Below are 10402 nucleotides of genomic sequence, written 5' to 3' on the forward strand. Positions count from 1 at the left end.
TCATATGGTACCTCTTGAAATGGTTGAACATTAACCATTTCCTTTTGGTACAATGACTCTGTGTATTCCTTCCATCTTTTCTTGATGCATTCTATATCATTCAATAATTTGCCCAGAGTTGTCCAGAGAATCTTTCAATAATGAAAGTCGAGGCTTGAATGACCCTTGTGGATTCTCATAAAACAGTCACTATGCATGACCTTCTGAATTGACTTCTTTACCTTGAATTTAACTAGTCCAGGAGATCCCCTAGGACGGCACTGTTTTCATAGCACTTTTTTTCAAGGGCAACTTAATGAGATTAAGACAACTGAGAAAATTTATCTGGAGCTATCCATTTATCACAGAGACACATTTAAACACATTTTATTTTTAAAAAACCTGTATGTATGTATTAATTGGAACCGTAGTTGTTGTTGTTGTTAAGTGCCATTGAGTCATTCTGACTCATAGTGATCCTGTATAGGATTTCTGAGGCTTTTAAAATCTTTGCAGGATCATAAAGCGACATTTTTCTCCTAGAACCCTAGTAGAATTATTATTATTATTATTATTATTATTATTGCCTTTCCCATCCATCTCTCTAATCAATAAATTATTCTTCCTTCTCTCCCACTCCAAGAATCCATAAAAGAATGTTTCTTTTAGCATAAAAACCTTTTCTCAACTTTTTATAAAGAGGTCTCATACAATATTTATCTTTCTGTGATTGACTAGTTTCACTCAGTATGATGTTTTCCAGGTTCATTCATGTTATGAAGAGTTTTGCAGACTCACTGTTATTCTTCAACATTGCAAAGTATTCCATTGTTTGTATGTACCAACTTTGCTTGCCCATTCTCCTGTTGATGGACATTTAGGCTGTCTTCACTTTTTGATGTTGTGAATAAGGTTATAAAGAATATCTTGTAGTTGTTAAGTGCCATAGAGTTGGTTCCGACTCATAGTGACTTGTATAGGGGTTTCTGAAGAACAGTTGGTAAGTTGAACCACCTATCTTGTAGTTTAAATTGATCTTTAGGCTGAATACTTATCCTTTGGTGCCACATGTTGTTGTTGTTGTTAGATGCTATCGAGTTGGTACCGACTTCTAGCGATCTTATGTACAGCGGAATGAAACACTACCCGACCCTGGGCCAACCTCACTATTGTTGCCACACTTGAGTCCATTGATGCTGCCAGATGGCCAATCTATCTCATTTGGGGTCTTCCTCTTTTTCTCTGACCTTCCACCTTACCAAACAAGATATCCTTCTCAAGTGACCGGTCCCGCCTTACAATATGTCGGAAGTATGAAACATGAAGTTTGGCCATCTTGGCCTCAAAGGAGCACTCAAAGGCTGTACTTCTTCCAAAACGGATCTATTGGTTCTTTTGGTAACCCATGACACTTTCAATATGCTCCTCTAATACCATAATTCAGATGCATCAATTCTTCTACAGTCTTCCTTATTCACTGTCCAGATTTTGCGTGCATATGAGGTTATTGAAAATACCAAGGCTAGGGTCATGTGCACCTTAGTCCTCAAGGTGATATCTTTGCTCTTAAACACTTTTAAAAGGTCTTGTGCAGCAGATTTACCTACTGCAACATGTTGTTTGATTTCTTAGCTGCTGCTTCCATGAGGGTTGATATTTGATCCATGAAGAATGAAGTCCTTGACAACTTCAATCTTTTCTCCATTGATAAGGATGTTGTGGCCACATAGGTGTGCAACTATCTAAACGTTTCATGTCTCTTATTTCCTGAGGATATATGCTAAGTAGAGGAGTCCTGATGCAGCTCTGTAGGATAAGCCCTGCACTGCTAACCATGAGGTTGTAAATTCAAGCACAGCAACCACCTCACCCGACCCCAAAACCCAAACCCACTGCCATCAAGTTGATTCAGATTCATGTCACGTTGAGGACTAAGGTGCATCTGACCCAAGTCATAGTATTTTCAGTTCCCTTATATGAATGTAAAATGTGAACAATGAATAATGAAGACCATAGAAGAATTCATACATATGAGTATTGAGTGTTGGCAAAGAATATTAAAGGTTCCATGGACTTCCAGAAGAATAAACAAATCTGTGTTGAAATACAATGAGAATATTCCTTAGAAGCCAAGAAGGCCAGACTTTGTTTCTCAAAGTTCAGACATTTTATAAGGAGGGTCCAGACACTGGAGAAGTGCATCATGCTAAGTAAAGTGGAGTCAGCAAAAAAGAGGGGGACACCCAACGACAAAGATTGGCATAGTGGCAGCAGCAATGGACTCAAGCGTAGCAGCAATTATTAGTATGACATAGGTGATGTTTTGTTCTGTTGTACATATGGTTACTATGAGTTGGAAGTAACTTGAAGGCACCTTACAACAACAATAGGACAAATCTCTGATTTCTCAGCAGAAATCAGGCAAGAAGACAATGGAACGACATACATAACTCTCTGAAAGAAAATAATTGCCAACCAAAAATCATATACACAGAAAAATTGTCTGTCAAATATGAAGATAAACTTGAGACATTTCCAGATAAACAGAACTTAAGAGAATTTGCAAAAACCAGATCAACGTTACAAACATTAATAAAGGGAGTTCTTTGAACAAAGAACAAACAATAGTAGATAACAACCTGAGACTAACATACAAGATAATATGGTCCAGAATTCAATCCAGATATAAAAGTATTCAAAGTAAAGCAAACCTACAAAACTAAAAATCGGGAACCAGAGATACCACTTAACAGCAGCAACAACAACAACATAAAGTAAAAAGAGGGAATAATGTAGTTACAGAACTTCTAAAGGAAAATGATTTCAAGAAAAACCAAAACTAAAAACCTAACTGCAACACTTAAACTAGACCAAGCCTTACTTCTAGCCTTAATCTTAACATTAACCCTAGTCTTAACCATAACCTTAATATTAACAAAGCCCTAGGTCTTGACTAGACATAGCCATAGTCCTAACACTAGCTCCTTACTCCTACCCAAGCCTACCCTCTCAAAAATGGAAATTTCTAATTTCTAAAGAACTCATTGCCAAATGAAATCTACACTAACTACAAAGGATAAAAACTCATTATTAAGCTGGATATATCTCAGTATTGTACTCCTGTTTAAAATGGAAATCAAATAATGTTTTCACTATATTAATAAACTAGTAAAGAAAGATAATACAGTAATTTCAATAAGTCAGAAAAGACATATCACAAAATCCAACAAATAGTACTGATAAAATCTCACAGTAAAGTATGGATTAAAGGAATTTCCCCAATTTTATAAAAGACATCTACAATAAAATTACAGCTACATCACACTTGATTGGAGGTTAAATCCCTAAAACAAGGTAAACATTCGTTGTTAAGTTCCATCAAGTCAGTTCTGACTAATAATGACTCTGTATAGAATTTCTGCACATATAAATATGCAGAGCAGAAAGCTTCATCTTTCTCCACTTGACTGACTGCTAGCCTCAAACCACCCACCATCTGATTTGCATCTAGTGTTTATCATAAGGAATCACCACACTACCAAGGTAAGCATACCTGCTCTCATTTTCTAATTAAAAAGTAATCATAATGGTTATTAAGGAGCTCTGGTAGCGTAGTGGTTACAAATTGGGCTGTGAGCCGCAAGGTCAGCAGTTCGAAACTACCAGCTGTTCCGTGGGAGAAAGATGAGGGTTTCTGCTCCCGTAAAGATTTGCAGCCTCAGAAACCCTGTACAGGGTCGCTATGAATCGGAACCAACTCCATGGCACATAACAACAACAGCAACATGGCTATTAAGATTTCAGTTCATTTTCAATGGATCCCATACAATCTCATTCAAAATATCAGTAGGCTTTGTTAAAGATATTGATACTAAGGTTTATTAAGAAATGCAAAGGAACTTTACTATCCAGGATAGCTCTGAAAAACAAGGCATACTGTTGGAAGACCTGTACTTCCTGATTTCAAAAATTAATATAAAACCACAGAAATCAAAACAGTGTGCTAATTGTAAACATAGAAAAACAGATTGATAGAACAAAATAGCATAAATGTAATTGTGCGCATAGAAGGAAAATATTTTTAATTACTATGTTAAGACTATTCAGTGGTAATAGATTTTCAACATATGGTATTGAAATAACTGATATCTACATGTAATGATGTAAATGACAGCAACAATAACAATTTTGATCCAAATTTTACATCATATACAAAATGAATGCCAAACTAAATGTAATATAAGGATCTTAGTCGGTTATGTCAATAGACAACATTCTTATCAACGGAGAAAAGATTGAAGTTGTCAAGGACTTCATTCTTCTTGGATCAACTATCAACATTCATGGTAGCAGCAGTGAAGAAATCAAAGGACATATTACATTAGGCATACCTGCTGCACAAGACCTTTTTAAAGTGTTGAAGAGCAAAGATGTCACCTTGATGACCAAGGTGCGCCTGACCCAAGCCATGGTATTTTCAATAACCTCATATGCATGTGAAAGCTGGACATTGAATACGGAAGACCTTAGAAGAATTGATGCTTTTGAGTTATGGTGTTGGAGGAGAAAATTCCAAAGAATCCATGGATGCCAAAAGAACCAACAGATCTGTGTTGGAAGAAGTGCAGCCAGAGTGCTCCTTGGAGGCTAGGCCAAACATCGTCTCTCATACTTTGGACATATTGTCAGGAGGGACCACTCACTGGAGCAGGATATCACATTTGGTAAAGTGGAGAGTCAGAGAAAAAGAGGAAGACCCCCAGTGAGATGGATTGGCAAAGTGGCAACATCAATGAGCTCAAGTGTGGCACCAATTGTGAGGTTGGCCCAGGATTGGGCAGTGTTTCATTCTGTTGTGCATAGGGTTGCTATCAGTCAGTACTGACTCAGTGGCATCTAACAACAACAAAGTTGGTTATGAGCTTGGTTGCCAACTGCGGTGTCAGCAGTTCCAATCTACCAGCTGCTCCATGAGAGAAAGATGAGGCTTGCTGATCCTATCAAGACTTACAACCTTAGAAATCCTGGACCTTATACAAGTTCACTGTAAATCAGAAGCAACTTTACAGTCTTAGAAATCCTGGACCTTATACAAGTTCACTGTAAGTCGGAAGCAACTTGATGTAACAACTACCACCACCAAATGGAATCTTCTACTATAAACCTGGCAGAAGAAAGCATAAGAAAAAATATTCATGACTTTGTGTAAAAGGAATATTTCATATGCACAACAGTAAAAGCACAATCTATAAAAGAATTAATTAATAGGTTGAACTTAAAAATAAACTATTGAAATATTAATGTAAATAATTAATTTAATTAATAATTTATTATTAAAAGAAATAATTGGAGAACTTCTATTCTTCAGTAGGAACTGTTTAGATAATTAAGAATATTCATAGACTGTGAGAAAATATTCATCCCCCATATATCAAATAAAGGACTTGTAAAATGAATACATAATTATTCAAATTAATAAAAGAAACAACTCAGCAAAAAAGGTGCAGAGCATCTGAACAAAAACTTCATAGAGATCCACATACACATATAAATATCTGAGAGTGGGCTTCAAAAAATTTGTGAAACAATTTATATCTTTTAATTACATTTCTCACAAACTTTTTAAAGTCTTGTATATGGCAAATGAGCACATAAAAAATAGTCTTAGCATCATTGTTGATTAGCAAAATGCAAATTAAGGCAGAAAAGAGATGCTGCTACACAGTGAGGAGTATGAAAATGGCAGAAAGACTGACCTACAGCATGGTAATGAAGACATGGTGGACCCACAATTCTTAGTACATGGCTGGTGGAAATGTGACATGATTTGCCCATTTTGAAAACAATTGAGTAATGTCTTTGAAAGTTAAACATACGCTTACTACATGAATTCATGAATTGAGCCATGCCACTCCTGGTTATTAACAGAAGACTTACATGAATGTTCAAGCTACTTTATTTGCAATATTTCCAAACTAGAAATAACTCAAACATCCATGATTAAGGGGAAAAATATAATACTGTTAACAATAGAAAGGAATGAACCTGACACAAAATGGGCAAATCTCAAACTAATTATGTGGGGTAAAAGGAGTCAGAAAAAAGAAAACATACTTTCTGTCACCACTTATATAAATTTCTAGGAAATGAAAACAAATGTAATTATGATTACCGCTGACTAAAAGGAGGACTGCATGGGAGTAACAGACAGCAGATGGGTGAGGAGATGATCTTAGGGTCAACATCAAACATTTTGGGGTGATGAGTATGAGCAATATCTTGACTGGTGATAGTTTCACAGATATATAGCAGGGCTGAAACTAGAATGAGGAGACAATGCATTTACTTCAGGGACAAAATTTAAGGGAGGATTGCCAAAAATTCATCAATCAAAATAAATATTTTAATGCAATATTTTTTAATAAAAATTATTTTTTTAATGTTCAAAAAATAAACCTTTAAATAAAGACAGGATATGACATTGTGTTTGAACCACCCTGCCTCACTCAATTCACCCTATTTATACACAACTCTGGTGTCCATAAACCTTCATTTACACAAACAGGGAGTCCATCCTCAGGGCACAATGTGTTAACTTAAATACAAATACGCACATCCTACTTATCTTGACTTCTGTGTTTTTTTTTTTTTGCAATTCCTTAGAAATTGTATCAGAGATGTATTCACTAATACCACCAAATCCCTGTATCCCAGAGCCATGCTGTTCCAAGGTTGAGCATACATCACGATTTACCTCTGTCCCATTCAGTGCATGCAAACCTGCCTAAGTGTTCCCCCTTCTACCTTGTTCTTCTATCCCCATCCCAGTTCTTATGTATTGCCCTCCCCAACATTAGAACTATAATGTGTCTATCCCTTCCCTCTACTCTACTATCCCATACCTCCTACCCCTGGTAACCAACAAAGATTTTTTTTTTTTCTTTTAGTGTGGGTATCTTTTCTTAAGCTTTTACAATAATGGTCTTTTGCAGTATTTGTTTTTGTGACTGACAAATTTCACTCAGCATAATATCCTCAATTTAAAGAGACAGTTTCCAAACAGCAACCACTTGTCTGTCAGTTTGTCTTACTGTGGTGGCTTATGAATTGCTGTGATTCTGAAAGCTATGTCACTAGTATTTTAAATACCAGCAGGTTCACCCATGGTGAACAGGTTTCAGATGAGCTTCCAGACAAAGACAGACTAGGAAGAAAGAGTGACAAACTATTTCTGAATCTTGAGTCACTGAAAACCTCATGAATAGCAGAGAAACACTGTCAGATATAGTGCCAGAAAAAGAGACCCTCAAGTTGGAAGGCACTCAAAATGTGACTAGGGAAGAGCTGCCTCCTCAAAGTAGAGTTGACTGTGATAACATGAATGGAGTAAAGCTCAGGGGGGGAAAGTCCGTGGGACCTTCATTTGCTGATGGGGCACAACTCAAAATGAAGAGAAACAGCTGTAAACATCCACTGAAAATCAGAACATGGAATGTATGAAATATGAATCTGGGAAAATTGGAAGTTGTCAAAAATTAAATGGAATGCATAAATATCGATATCTTAGGCATTAGTGAGCTGAAATGAACTGGTATTGGCCATTTTGAATCTGACAACCGCATGGTCTACTATGCCAGGAATGACAAAATGAAGAGGAATGGTGTTGCATTCATCATCAAAAACAACATATCCAGATCAGTCCTGAAGTATAAAGTTGTATGTGATAGGATAATATCCAAGTGCCCACAGGGAAGCCCAGTTAATACCACTATTATTCAAATTTATGCACCAACCACTAAAGACAGTGAGGAGGAAATAGAATAATTCTACCAACTTCTTCAATCTGAAATTGATCAAACATGTAATCAAGATGTATTGACCATTACTGGTGATTGGAATGCAAAGGTTGGGAGCAAAAAGGAAAGATCAGCAGTTGGAAAATATGGCCTTGGTGATAGAAATTATGCTAGAGAATGAATGATAGAATTCTGCAAAACCAATGATTCATTCATTTCAAATACCTTCTTAAGACAGCATAAGAGATGACTATACACATGGATCTCGCCAGATGGAATACATAGAAATCAAATTGACTACTTCTGTGGAAATAGAAGATGGAAAAGCTCCATATCATCAGTGAAAACAAGGCCAGGAGCAGACTGTGGAACAGACCATCAATTACTCTTATGCAAATTTAAACTAAAGCTGAAGAAAATAAAAACTAGTCCACCAGAGCCAAAATATGACTTGAATATATCCCACCTGAATTTAGAAATCATCTGAAGAACAGATTTTATACATTAAACACTAAAGATAGAAGACCAGAAGAGTTGTGGGATGACATCAAGAACATCATACATGAAGAAAGCAAAAAATCATTGAGAAGACAAGAAAGAAAGAAAAGGTCAAAATGGATGTCAGAAGATATGCTGAAAATTACTCTCCAGTTTAGATGTGCTAAAGCAAACGGAAGCCATGGTATTTTCAATAACCTCATATGCATGTGAAAGCTGGACAGTGAATAAGGAAGACCGTAGAAGAATTGCTGCTTTTCAGTTCTGGTTTTGGGGGAGAATATTGAAAGTGCCATGGGCTGCCAAAAGAACAAATAGATCCTTTTTGGAAGAAGTACAGCCAGAGTGCTCCTTGGAGGCCAAGATGGCCAAACTTTGTCTCTCATACTTTGGACACATTGTCAGGAGGGATCAGTCGCTGGAGAAGGATGTCATGTTTGGTAAGGTGGAGGGTCAGAGAAAAAGAGGAAGACCCCAACCAGATGGATTGGCCAAGTGGCAGCATTGATGGACTCAAGCGTGGTAACAGTAGTAAAGTTGTCCCAGGATTGAGCAGTGTTTCATTCTGCTGTGCATAAGGTCACTATGGGTTGGTATTCAAAATAGCATAAAGATGGAGAGAGCCTAAGTTCCCATCAATGGATGGATGGATAAAGAAACTTTGATACATACATACACACAATGGTTTATAATGCTACCTTGAAGAATAAGGAAGCTGCAAGCCACTGCATAACATGGATGAATCTTGAGGACACTGTTGTTGTTGTTGGGTTGGTACCAACTTGATGGCACCTAACAACAACAACAACAGTGTCCTCAAGATTCATCCATGTTATGCAGTGGCTTGCAGCTTCCTTATTCTTCAAGGTAGCATTATAAACCATTGTGTGTATGTATGTATCAAAGTTTCTTTATCCATCCTTCCATTGATGGACACTTAGGCTCTCTCCATCTTTTTGCTATTTTGAATACTGCTGCAATAAACACTGATGTGCATATTTCTACTTGTGTTCTGACTCATATATCTTGTAGATATATAACTAGTAGAGGAATTACTGGATCGTAAGTTATTTCTGTTTCCAACGTTCTGAGGAAGCACCATATTGTTTTCCAGAGTGGTTACATTATTTTGCATTCCCACCATCAACATAGGAAGGTCCCAGTCTCTCCACATACTTGCCACCATTTACTGTCTTTTGTTTTTTTGAACATTACTGATATTGCTTTTGTGAGAGACCTCATAGTTGTTTGAATTTGTATGTCTATAGTAGTGTTGGCCAACACTAATCTGAGAGTTTGTTGTACTGTGGTGGTGTGTGAGTTGCTGTGATTTGGAAAGATATGCCACCAGTATTTTAAATACAAGCATGGTCACCCAGGGTGGACAAGTTTCAGATGAACTTGCAGATGAAGAAAGACTAGGAAGAAGGAGTGACAAACTACTTCCGAACATTTAATAGTCACTGACAACTTTATGAACAGCAGAGAAACACTGTCAGATACTGTGCTGGAAAATGAGCCCCTGAGGTTGGAAGGGACTCAAAATGAAACTGGGGAAGAGCTGCCTCCTCAGAGTAGAGTTGACCGTGATGACGCAAATGGAATAAAGCCCGTGGAAGAAAAGTCCATGGGACCTTCATTTGCTGATGGGGCACAACTCAAAATGAAGAGTAATAGCTGTAAACACCCATCGAATATTGGAAAATGGAATGTACGAAGTATGAATCTGTGAAGTTGGGAGATTTAAAAAATGAAATGGAAAGCATAAACATTGATATCTTAGGCATGCATGAGCTGAAATGGACTGGTATTGGCCATATTGAATCTGACAACCACAGGTTTTACTATGCCAGAAATGACAAATTGAAGAGAAATGGTGTTGCAATCATTGTAAAAAAGAACATATCCAGATCAGTCATGAGGTACAATGCTGTCTTTGATAGGATAATATTCATGTTGTTAGTGTAGTGGTTACAAATCAGGCTGAGAACCTTAAGGTCAATAGTTTGAAACTACCAGCTGTTCCATGGGAGAAAGATGAGGCTTTCTGCTCTCCTAAAGATTTACAACCTTGGAAACCCTGTACACAGTTGCTATGAGTTGGTTCCGACTCCATAGCACATACCCAG

The sequence above is a fragment of the Chrysochloris asiatica genome, unplaced genomic scaffold, assembly GCF_000296735.1.
Source record: "Chrysochloris asiatica unplaced genomic scaffold, ChrAsi1.0 scaffold00188, whole genome shotgun sequence".
In the NCBI taxonomy this organism is placed as follows: Eukaryota; Metazoa; Chordata; class Mammalia; order Afrosoricida; family Chrysochloridae; genus Chrysochloris; species Chrysochloris asiatica.